Source organism: Scyliorhinus torazame, chromosome 17 (assembly GCF_047496885.1).
Source record: "Scyliorhinus torazame isolate Kashiwa2021f chromosome 17, sScyTor2.1, whole genome shotgun sequence".
In the NCBI taxonomy this organism is placed as follows: Eukaryota; Metazoa; Chordata; class Chondrichthyes; order Carcharhiniformes; family Scyliorhinidae; genus Scyliorhinus; species Scyliorhinus torazame.
The window spans coordinates 145,109,890-145,123,268 of record NC_092723.1 but is presented as its reverse complement, the minus strand read 5'-3'; positions in this window follow the sequence as shown (position 1 = coordinate 145,123,268).

The window sequence follows — 13,379 nt, the reverse complement described above, 5'->3', positions numbered from 1 at the left end:
TCTTCTCCATCAGGATTCTTGCACAGGGAAGTCATTTCCATCGGAATTTCCTGCACAGGGAACACACATCCATTGGGATTCCTGCACAGGGAACTCCTCTCCATCGGGATTCCTGCACAGGGAGGTCATTTCCATCGGGATTCCTGCACAGGGAACTCATCTCCATCGGGATTCCTGCTCAGGGAACTCCTCTATAATCGGGATTCCTGCACAGGGAACTCAACTCTATCGGGATTACAGCACAGGGAACGCCTCTCCATCAGGATTCCTGCACAGGGAACGCATCTCCATCGGGATTCCTGCACAGTGTACTCATCTCCATCGGCATTCCTACACAGGGAACTCACCTCCATTGGGATTACTGCCCAGGGAACCCATCTCCAACGGGATTCTTGCACAGTGAACCCATCTCCATCGGGATTCGTGCACAGGGTACCCATCTCCATCGGGATTCCTGCACAAGGAACTCATCTCCATCGGGATTCCTGCACAGGGAACTCATCTCCTTCGGCACTCCTGCACAGGGAACGCGTCTCCATCAGGAATCTTGCACACGGAAACATCTCCATCGGGATTCCAGCACAGGGAACTCCTCTCCATCGGGATTCCTGCACAGGGAACGCGTCTCCATCAGGAATCCTGCACAGGGAATCATCTCCATCGGGATTCTTGGACAGGGAACTCCTCTGCATCGGGATTCCTGCACAGGGAACTCCTCTCCGTCGGGATTCCTGCTCAGGGAACTCATCTGCATCTGGATTCCTGCACAGGGAACTCATCTCCATCGGGATTCCTGCACAGGGAACTCATCTTCTTCGGGATTCCAGCACAGGGAACTCCTCGCCATCGGGATTCCTGCTCAGGGAGTTCTTCTCCATCGGGATTCCTGCTCAAGAAACTCATCTCCATCGGGATTCCTGCTCAGGTACCCAATCGCCATAAGGATTCCTGCGCAGGGAACTCATCTCCATCGGGATTCCTGCCCATGGAACTGCTCTCCATCGGGATTCCTGCACAGTGAACTCCTCAGCATCGGGATTCCTGCACAGGGAACTCATCTCCATCAGGATTCCTGCCCAGGGAAGCCATCTCCATCGGGATTCCTGCAAATGGAACTGCTCTCCATCGGGATTCCTGCACAGGGAACTCATCTCCATCGGGAGTCCTCCACAGGGAACCCATCTCCATCGGGATTCCTGCAGAGCGACCTCATCTCCATCGGGATTCCTGCACAGGGAACACACATCCATTGGGATTCCTGCACAGGGAACTCATCTCCATCGGGATACCTGCTCAGGGAACTCCTCTATATCGGGATTCCTGCACAGGGAACTCATCTCTTTTTTTTTTATTAAATATTTTATTGAAAATTTTTGGTCAACCAACACAGTACATTGTGCATCCTTTACACAATATTATAACAACCCAAATAACAATGACCTATTTTATAAACAAAAAATGAATAAATAATAAATAACAAAAATGAAAACTAGCCCTAATTGGCAACTGCCTTGTCACAAGTAACACTCTCCAAAAATATAATTTAACAGTCCAATATATAATTATCTGTAGCAACGACCTATACATACTATACAGTATATATTAACAACCCTGAGAGTCCTTCTGGTTCCTCCCTCCCCCCCCCCCCCGATCCTGGGCTGCTGCTGCTGCCTTCTTTTTCCCATTCCGTCTATCTTTCTGCGAGGTATTCGACGAACGGTTGCCACCGCCTGGTGAACCCTTGAGCCGACCCCCTTAGGACAAACTTAATCCGCTCTAGCTTTATAAACCCCGCCATGTCATTTATCCAGGTCTCCACCCCCGGGGGCTTGGCTTCTTTCCACATTAGCAATATCCTGCGCCGGGCTACTAGGGACGCAAAGGCCAAAACATCGGCCTCTCTCGCCTCCTGCACTCCCGGCTCTTGTGCAACCCCAAATATAGCCAACCCCCAGCTTGGTTCGACCCGGACTCCTACTACTTTTGAAAGCACCTTTGTCACCCCCATCCAAAACCCCTGTAGTGCCGGGCATGACCAAAACATATGGGTATGATTCGCTGGGCTTCTCGAGCACCTCGCACACCTATCCTCCACCCCAAAAAATTTACTGAGCCGTGCTCCAGTCATATGTGCCCTGTGTAATACCTTAAACTGAATCAGGCTTAGCCTGGCACACGAGGATGACGAGTTTACCCTGCTTAGGGCATCTGCCCACAGCCCCTCCTCGATCTCCTCCCCCAGCTCTTCTTCCCATTTCCCTTTTAGTTCATCTACCATAGTCTCCCCTTCGTCCCTCATTTCCCTATATATATCTGACACCTTACCATCCCCCACCCATGTCTTTGAGATCACTCTGTCCTGCACCTCTTGTGTCGGGAGCTGCGGGAATTCCCTCACCTGTTGCCTCGCAAAAGCCCTCAGTTGCATATACCTGAATGCATTCCCTTGGGGCAACCCATATTTCTCGGTCAGCGCTCCCAGACTCGCGAACTTCCCATCCACAAACAGATCTTTCAGTTGCGTTATTCCTGCTCTTTGCCACATTCCATATCCCCCATCCATTCCCCCCGGGGCAAACCTATGGTTGTTTCTTATCGGGGACCCCCCCAAGGCTCCAGTCTTTCCCCTATGCCGTCTCCACTGTCCCCAAATCTTCAGTGTAGCCACCACCACCGGGCTTGTGGTGTAGTTCCTCGGTGAGAACGGCAATGGGGCTGTCACCATAGCCTGTAGGCTAGTCCCCCTACAGGACGCCCTCTCTAATCTCTTCCACGCCGCTCCCTCCTCCTCTCCCATCCACTTACTCACCATTGAAATATTAGCGGCCCAATAATACTCACTTAGGCTCGGTAGTGCCAGCCCCCCCCTATCCCTGCTACGCTGTAAGAATCCCTTCCTCACTCTCGGGGTCTTCCCGGCCCACACAAAACCCATGATGCTCTTTTCAATCCTTTTAAAAAAAGCCTTCGTAATCACCACCGGGAGGCACTGAAACACAAAGAGGAATCTCGGGAGGACCACCATCTTAACCGCCTGCACCCTCCCTGCCATTGACAGGGATACCATATCCCATCTCTTGAAATCCTCCTCCATCTGTTCCACCAACCGCGTTAAATTTAACCTATGCAATGTGCCCCAATTCTTAGCTATCTGGATCCCCAGGTAACGAAAGTCCCTTGTTACCTTCCTCAACGGTAGGTCCTCTATTTCTCTACTCTGCTCCCCTGGATGCACCACAAACAACTCACTTTTCCCCATGTTCAATTTATACCCTGAAAACTCCCCAAACTCCCCAAGTATCCGCATTATTTCTGGCATCCCCTCCGCCGGGTCCGCCACGTATAGTAGCAAATCGTCCGCATACAAAGATACCCGGTGCTCTTCTCCTCCCCTAAGTACTCCCCTCCACTTCTTGGAACCCCTCAACGCTATCGCCAGGGGCTCAATCGCCAGTGCAAACAATAATGGGGACAGAGGGCATCCCTGCCTTGTCCCTCTATGGAGCCGAAAATATGCAGATCCCCGTCCATTCGTGACCACGCTCGCCACTGGGGCCCTATACAACAGCTGCACCCATCTAACATACCCCTCTCCAAAACCAAATCTCCTCAACACCTCCCACAAATAATCCCACTCCGCTCTATCAAATGCTTTCTCGGCATCCATCGCCACTACTATCTCCGTTTCTCCCTCTGGTGGGGCCATCATCATTACCCCTAACAACCTCCGTATATTCGTGTTCACCTGTCTCCCCTTCACAAACCCAGTTTGGTTCACGTGGACCACCCCCGGGACACATTCCTCTATTCTCATTGCCATTACCTTGGCCAGGATCTTGGCATCTACATTTAGGAGGGAAATAGGTCTATAGGACCCGCATTGTAGCGGGTCCTTTTCCTTCTTTAAGAGAAGCGATATCGTTGCTTCAGACATAGTCGGGGGCAGTTGTCCCCTTTCCTTTGCCTCATTAAAGGTCCTCGTCAGTACCGGGGTGAGCAAGTCCACATATTTTCTATAGAATTCGACTGGGAATCCATCCGGTCCCGGGGCCTTTCCCGCCTGCATGCTCCTAATTCCTTTCACCACTTCTTCTACCTCGATCTGTGCTCCCAGTCCCACCCTTTCCTGCTCTTCCACCTTGGGAAATTCCAGCCGATCCAAGAAGCCCATCATTCTCTCCCTCCCATCCGGGGGTTGAGCTTCATATAATTTTTTATAAAATGTCTTGAACACTCCATTCACTCTCTCCGCTCCCCGCTCCATCTCTCCTTCCTCATCCCTCGCTCCCCCTATTTCCCTCGCTGCTCCCCTTTTCCTCAATTGGTGTGCCAGCAACCTACTCGCCTTCTCCCCATATTCGTACTGTACACCCTGTGCCTTCCTCCATTGTGCCTCTGCAGTGCCTGTAGTCAGCAAGTCAAATTCTACATGTAGCCTTTGCCTTTCCCTGTACAGTCCCTCCTCCGGTGCTTCCGCATATTGTCTGTCCACCCTCAAAAGTTCTTGCAGCAACCGCTCCCGTTCCTTACTCTCCTGCTTCCCTTTATGTGCCCTTATTGATATCAGCTCCCCTCTAACCACCGGCTTCAACGCCTCCCAGACCACTCCCACCTGGACCTCCCCATTATCATTGAGTTCCAAGTACTTTTCAATGCACCCCCTCACCCTTAGACACACCCCCTCATCTGCCATTAGTCCCATGTCCATTCTCCAGGGTGGGCGCCCTCCTGTTTCCTCCCCTATCTCCAAGTCCACCCAGTGTGGAGCGTGATCCGAAATGGCTATAGCCGTATACTCCGTTCCCCTCACCTTCGGGATCAATGCCCTACCCAGCACAAAAAAGTCTATTCGCGAGTAGACTTTATGGACATAGGATAAAAACGAGAACTCCTTACTCCTAGGTCTGCTAAATCTCCACGGGTCTACACCTCCCATCTGCTCCATAAAATCTTTAAGTACCTTGGCTGCTGCCGGCCTCCTTCCAGTCCTGGACTTCGACCTATCCAGCCCTGGTTCCAACACCGTATTAAAATCTCCCCCCATTATCAGCTTTCCCATCTCTAGGTCCGGAATGCGTCCTAGCATCCGCCTCATAAAATTGGCATCACCCCAGTTCGGGGCATATACGTTTACCAAAACCACCGTCTCCCCCTGTAGTTTGCCACTCACCATCACGTATCTGCCCCCGTTATCCGCCACTATAGTCTTTGCCTCGAACATTACCCGCTTCCCCACTAATATAGCCACCCCCCTGTTTTTCGCATCTAGCCCCGAATGGAACACCTGCCCCACCCATCCTTTGCGTAGCCTAACCTGGTCTATCAGTTTCAGCTGCGTTTCCTGTAACATAACCACATCTGCCTTAAGTTTCTTAAGGTGTGCGAGTACCCGTGCCCTCTTTATCGGCCCGTTTAGCCCTCTCACGTTCCACGTGATCAGCCGAGTTGGGGGGCTTCCTACCCCCCCCCCCCCTTGTCGATTAGCCATCACCTTTTTCCAGCTCCTCACCCGGTTCCCACGCAGCTGTATCTCCCCCAGGCGGTGCCCCCCCGCCCATCCTCTCCCATACCAGCTCCCCCCTCTCCCCAGCAGCAGCAACCCAGTAATTCCCCCCTCCCACCCCCCCCCCCCCGCTAGATCCCCCGCTAGCGTAATTACTCCCCCCATGTTGCTCCCAGAAGTCAGCAAACTCTGGCTGACCTCGGCTTCCCCCCGTGACCTCGGCTCGCACCGTGCGACGCCCCCGCCTTCCTGCTTCTCTATTCCCGCCATGATTATCATAGCGCGGGAACCAAGCCCGCGCTTCTCCCTTGGCCCCGCCCCCAATGGCCAACGCCCCATCTCCTCCACCTCCCCTCCTCCCCCCATCACCACCTGTGGGAGAGAGAAAAATTACCGCATCGCAGGATTAGTACATAAAACCCCTCTTTGCCCCCCACATTCGCCCCACCACTTTGTTCGAACGTTCTTTTTAATAACCCGCTCATTCCAGTTTTTCTTCCACAATAAAAGTCCACGCTTCATCCACCGTCTCAAAGTAGTGGTGCCTCTCTCGATATGTGACCCACAGTCTTGCCGGTTGCAGCATTCCAAATTTTATCTTCTTTTTATGAAGCACCGCCTTGGCCCGATTAAAGCTCGCCCTCCTTCTCGCCACCTCCGCACTCCAGTCTTGATAAACGCGGATCACCGCGTTCTCCCATTTACTACTCCGAGTTTTCTTCGCCCATCTAAGGACCATTTCTCTATCCTTAAAACGGAGGAATCTCACCACTATGGCTCTGGGAATTTCTCCTGCTCTCGGTCCTCGCGCCATCACTCGGTATGCTCCCTCCACCTCCAACGGACCTGCCGGGGCCTCCGCTCCCATTAACGAGTGCAGCATCGTGCTCACATATGTCCCGACGTCTGCTCCCTCCACACCTTCAGGAAGACCAAGAATCCTCAGGTTGTTCCTCCTTGCGTTGTTTTCCAGTGCCTCCAACCTTTCCACACATCGTTTCTGATGTGCCTCCTGCGTCTCCGTCTTCACCACCAGGCCCTGTATATCGTCCTCATTCTCGGCTGCCTTTGCCTTCACGACCCGAAGCTCCCGCTCCTGGGTCTTTTGTTGCTCCTTTAGCCCTTCGATCGCCTGTAGTATCGGGGCCAACAGCTCTTTCTTCATTTCCTTTTTGATCTCTTCCACACAGCATTTCAAGAACTCTTGTTGTTCAGGGCCCCATGTTAAACTGCCACCTTCCGACGCCATCTTGGTTTTTGCTTGCCTTCCTTGCCGCTGTTCTAAAGGATCCACTGCAATCTGGCCACTTCCCTCTCCTTTTTCCAACCGTATCCAGGGGGGATTCTCTTCTGGTTTACCGTACAGTGTTTTTAGCCGTCAAAATTGCCGTTGGGGCTCCTATCAAGAGCCCAAAAGTCCGTTTCACAGGGAGCTGCCGAAATGTGCGACTCAGCTGGTCATCGCCGCACCCGGACGTCAGGGAACTCATCTCTATCGAGATTCCTGCACAGGGAACTCCTCTCCATCAGAATTCCTGCACAGGAAATCATCTCCATCGGGATTCCTGCACAGTGAACTCATCTCCATTGGGATTCCTGCACAGGGAACTCATCTCCTTCGGCACTCCTGCACAGGGAACGCGTCTCCATGAGGAATCCTGCACACGAAAACATCTCCATCGGGATTCCTGCACACGGAACTCCTCTCCATCGGGATTCCTGCACAGGGAACGCGTCTCCATCAGGAATCCTGCACAGGGAAACATCTCCATCGGGATTCCTGCACAGGGAACTCCATCTGCATCGGGATTCCTGCACAGGGAACTCCTCTCCGTCGGGATTCCTGCTCAGGGAACTCATCTGCATCTGGATTCCTGCACAGGGAACTCATCTCCATCGGGATTTCTGCACAGGGAAACATCTCCATCGGGATTCCTGCACAGGCAACTCCTCTCCATCGGGATTCCTGCTCAGGGAACTCATCTCCATCGGCATTCCTGCACAGGGAACTCATCTCCATCGGGATTCCTGCACAGGGAACTCATCTACATCGGGATTCCTGCTCAGGGAGTTCTTCTCCACCGGGATTCCTGCTCAAGGAACTCATCTCCATTGGGATTCCTGCTCAGGGACCCAATCGCCACAAGGATTCCTGCGCAGGGAACTCATCTCCATCGGGATTCCTGCCCAAGGAACAGCTCTCCATCGGGATTCCTGCACAGCGAACTCCTCAGCATCGGGATTCCTGCACAGGGAACTCATTTCTATCTGGATTCCTGCCCAGGGAAGCCATCTCCATCGGGATTCCTGCAAAGGGAACTGCTCTCCATCGGGATTCCTGCACAGGGAACTCATCTCCATCGGAATTCCTGCCCAGGTAACCCATCTACATCGGGATTCCTGCACAGGGAACTCAACTCCGTCGGGATTCCTGCACAGGGAACTCATCTCCATCGGGATTCATGCACAGTGAACCCATCTCCATCGGGAATCCTGGACAGGAAACTCATCTCCATCGGGATTCCTGCCCAGGGAACTCATCTCCATCGGGATTCCTGCCCAGGGAACCCATCTCCATCGGGATTCCTGCACAGGGAACTCATCACCATCCGGATTCCTGCCCAGGGAACCCCTCTCCATCGGGATTCCTGCCCAGGGAACTCATCTCCATTGGGATTCCTGCACAGGGACCTCATATCCATCCAGATTCCTGCACAAGGAACTCCTCTCCCTCGGGATTCCGGCACAGGGAACTCCTCTCCATCAGGATTCCTGAAAAGGAACTCATCTCCATCGGAATTCCTGCACAAGTAACTCATCTCCATCGGAATTCCTGCACAGGGAACTTCTCTCCATCGGGATTCCTGCACAGGGAACTCCTCTCCATCGGGATTCCTACACAGGGAACTCCTCTCCATCGGGATTCCTGCACATGGAACTCCGCTCCATCGCGATTCCTGCACAGGGAACCCATCTCCATCGGGATTCCTGCACAGGGAGCTCATCTCCATCGGGATTCCTGCACAGGGAGCTCATCTCCATCGGGATTCCTCCACAGGGAACTCAGCTCCATCGGGATTCCTCCACAGGGAACTCATCCCCATTCAGATTCCTGCACAGGGAACTCATCTCCATCGGGATTCCTGCTCAGGGAACTCATCTCCATCGGGATTCCTCCACAGGGAACTCATCTCCATTGGGATTCCTGCTCAGGGAAATCATCACAATCGGGGTTCCTGCACAGGGAACTCCTCTTCATTGGGTTTCCTGCACACGGAACTCATCTCCATTGGGATTCCTGCTCAAGGAACCCATCTCCATCGGGATTCCTGCACAGGGAACTAATCTCCATCAGGATTTCTTCACAGCGAACGCCTTTCCATCGGAATTCCTGCACAGGGAACTCAACTCCATTGGGATTCATGCACAGGGAACCCATCTCCATCGGGAATCCTGGACAGGGAACTCATCTCCATCGGGATTGCTGCCCAGGGAACTCATCTCCATCGGGATTCCTGCACAGGGAACTCCTCTCCATCAGTATTCCCGGACAGGGCACTCATCTCCATCAGGATTCTTGCTCAGGAGGCTCCTCTCCATCGGGATTCCTTCACAGGGAACACATCTCCATCGGGATTCCTGCACAGGGAACTCCTCTCCATAAGGATTCCTGCGCAAGGACCTCATCACCATCAGGATTCCTGCGTAGGGAACTCCTCTCCATCGGGATTCCTGCACAGGGAACTCCTCTCCATCGGGATTCCTACACAGGGAACTCCTCTCCATCGGGATTCCTGCACATGGAACTCCGCTCCATCGCGATTCCTGCACAGGGAACCCATCTCCATCGGGATTCCTGCACAGGGAGCTCATCTCCATCGGGATTCCTGCACAGGGAGCTCATCTCCATCGGGATTCCTCCACAGGGAACTCAGCTCCATCGGGATTCCTCCACAGGGAACTCATCCCCATTCAGATTCCTGCACAGGGAACTCATCTCCATCGGGATTCCTGCTCAGGGAACTCATCTCCATCGGGATTCCTCCACAGGGAACTCATCTCCATTGGGATTCCTGCTCAGGGAAATCATCACAATCGGGGTTCCTGCACAGGGAACTCCTCTTCATTGGGTTTCCTGCACAGGGAACTCATCTCCATTGGGATTCCTGCTCAAGGAACCCATCTCCATCGGGATTCCTGCACAGGGAACTAATCTCCATCAGGATTACTTCACAGCGAACGCCTTTCCATCGGGATTCCTGCACAGGGAACTCAACTCCATCGGGATTCATGCACAGGGAACCCAACTCCATCGGGAATCCTGGACAGGGAACTCATCTCCATCGGGATTGCTGCCCAGGGAACTCATCTCCATCGGGATTCCTGCACAGGGAACTCCTCTCCATCAGTATTCCCGGACAGGGCACTCATCTCCATCAGGATTCTTGCTCAGGAGGCTACTCTCCATCGGGATTCCTGCACAGGGAACTCCTCTCCATAAGGATTCCTGCGCAAGGACCTCATCACCATCAGGATTCCTGCGTAGGGAACTCCTCTCCATCGGGATTCCTGCACAGGGAACTCCTCTCCATTGGGATTCCTGCGCAGTGATCTCATCTTCATCGGTATTCCTGCACAGGGAACTCCTCTCCATCAGGATTCCTGCACAGGGAACTCCTCTCCATAGGGATTTCTGTACCGGGAACTCATCTCCATCGGGATTCCTCCACAGGGAACTCATCTCCATTGAGATTCCTGCTCAGGGAACCCATCACAATCGGGGTTCATGCGCAGGGAACTCATCTCCATTTGGATTCCTGCACAGGGAACTCATCTCCATTGGGATTCCTCCTCAGCGAACTCATCTCCATCGGGATTGCGGCACAGGGAACTCATCACGATCGGGGTTCCTAAACAGGGATCTCATCTCCATTGGGATTCCTGCACAGGGTACTCATCTTCATTTTGATTCCTGCTCAGGGAACCCATCTCCATCAGGATTCCTGCACAGGAAACTCATCTCCATCGGGATTCCTGCTCAGGGAACTCCTCTCCATCGTGATTCCTGCACAGGGAACTCATCTCCATTGGGATTCCTGCAGAGGGAACTCATCTCCATTGGGATTCCTGCTCGGGGAACTCCTCTCCATCGTAATTCCTGCACAGGGAACTCATTCCATTGGGATTCCTGCAAAGGGAACTCATCTCCATCATGATTCCTGCATAGGGAACTCATTCCATTGGGATTCCTGCACAGGGAACTCATCTCCATTGGGATTCCTGCTCAGGGAACCCATCTCCATCGGGATTCCTGCACAGGGAACTCCTCTCCATCAGGATTCATGCTCACGGAACTCATCTCCATCGGGATTCCTGCACAGGGAACTCATCTGCATCGGGATTACTGCACAGGAACTCATCTCCATCGGGATTCCTGCACAGGAAACTCAGCTCCATCGGGATTCCTGCACAGGGAACTGATCTCCATCGGGATGCCTGCGCAGGGATCTCATCTCCATCGGTATTCCTGCACATGGAACTCCTCTCCATCAGGATTCCTGCACAGGGAACGATTCTCCATCGGGATTCCTGTACAGGGACACCATCACCATCGGGATTCCTGCACAGGGAACTCATCTGCATCGGGATTCCTGCTCAGGGAGTTCTTCTCCATCGGGATTCCTGCTCAAGGAACTCATCTCCATCGGGATCCCTGCTCAGGGACCCAATCGCCATAAGGATTCCTGCGCAGGGAACTCATCTCCATCGGGATTCCTGCCCATGGAATTGCTCTCCATCGGAATTCCTGCCCAGGTAACCCATCTACATCGGGATTCCTGCACAGGGAACTCAACTTCATCGGGATTCCTGCACAGGGAACTCATCTCCATCGGATTTCCTGCACAGGGAACTCATCTCCATCGGGATTCATGCACAGGGAACCCATCTCCATCGGGAATCCTGGACAGGGAACTCATCTCCATCGGGATTCCTGCCCAGGGCACTCATCACCATCGGGATTCCTGGACAGGGAACTCATCACCATCCGGATTCCTGCCCAGGGAACCCCTCTCCATCGGGATTCCTGCCCAGGGAACTCATCTCCGTTGGGATTCCTGCACAGGGAACTCATCTCCATCGCGATTCCTGCCCAGGGAACTCCTTTCCCTTGGGATTCCGGCACAGAGAACTCCTCTCCATCGGGATTCCTGAAAAGGAACTCATCTCCATCGGGATTCCTGCACAAGTAACTCATCTCCATCGGGATTCCTGCACACGGAACTCATCTCCATCGGGATTCCTGCACATGGAACTCATCTCCATCGGGATTCCTACACAGGGAACTCCTCTCCATCGGGATTCCTGCACATGGAACTCCGCTCCATCGGGATTCCTGCACATGGATCCCATCTCCATCGGGATTCCTGCACAGGGAGCTCATCTCCATCGGGATACCTCCACAGGGAACTCAGCTCCATCGGGATTCCTCCACAGGGAACTCCTCTCCAACGGGATTCCTCCACAGGGAACTCATCCCCATTCAGATTCCTGCACAGGGAAGTCATCTCCATCGGGATTCCTGCTCAGGGAACCCATCTCCATCGGGATTCCTCCACAGGGAACTCATCTCCATTGGGATTCCTGCTCAGGGAAATCATCACAATCGGGGTTCCTGCACAGGGAACCCCTCTTCATTGGGTTTCCTGCACAGGGAATTCATCTCCATTGGGATTCCTGCTCAGGGAACCCATCTCCATCGGGATTCCTTCACAGGGAACGCCTCTCCATCGGGATTCCTGCTCAGGGAACTCCTCTCCATCGGGTTTCCTGCACAGGGAACACCTCTCCCTCGGTATTCCCGGACAGGGCACTCATCTCCATCAGGATTCTTGCTCAGGAGGCTCCTCTCCATCGGGATTCCTTCACAGGGAACCCATCTCCATCAGGATTCCTGCACAGGAAACTCATCTCCATCGGGATTCCTGCTCAGGGAACTCCTCTCCATCGTGATTCCTGCACAGGGAACTCATCTCCATTGGGATTCCTGCAGAGGGAACTCATCTCCATTGGGATTCCTGCTCGGGGAACTCCTCTCCATCGTAATTCCTGCACAGGGAACTCATTCCATTGGGATTCCTGCAAAGGGAACTCATCTCCATCATGATTCCTGCATAGGGAACTCATTCCATTGGGATTCCTGCACAGGGAACTCATCTCCATTGGGATTCCTGCTCAGGGAACCCATCTCCATCGGGATTCCTGCACAGGGAACTCCTCTCCATCAGGATTCATGCTCACGGAACTCATCTCCATCGGGATTCCTGCACAGGGAACTCATCTGCATCGGGATTACTGCACAGGAACTCATCTCCATCGGGATTCCTGCACAGGAAACTCAGCTCCATCGGGATTCCTGCACAGGGAACTGATCTCCATCGGGATGCCTGCGCAGGGATCTCATCTCCATCGGTATTCCTGCACATGGAACTCCTCTCCATCAGGATTCCTGCACAGGGAACGATTCTCCATCGGGATTCCTGTACAGGGACACCATCACCATCGGGATTCCTGCACAGGGAACTCATCTGCATCGGGATTCCTGCTCAGGGAGTTCTTCTCCATCGGGATTCCTGCTCAAGGAACTCATCTCCATCGGGATCCCTGCTCAGGGACCCAATCGCCATAAGGATTCCTGCGCAGGGAACTCATCTCCATCGGGATTCCTGCCCATGGAATTGCTCTCCATCGGAATTCCTGCCCAGGTAACCCATCTACATCGGGATTCCTGCACAGGGAACTCAACTTCATCGGGATTCCTGCACAGGGAACTCATCTCCATCGGATTTCCTGCACAGGGAACTCATCTCCATCGGGA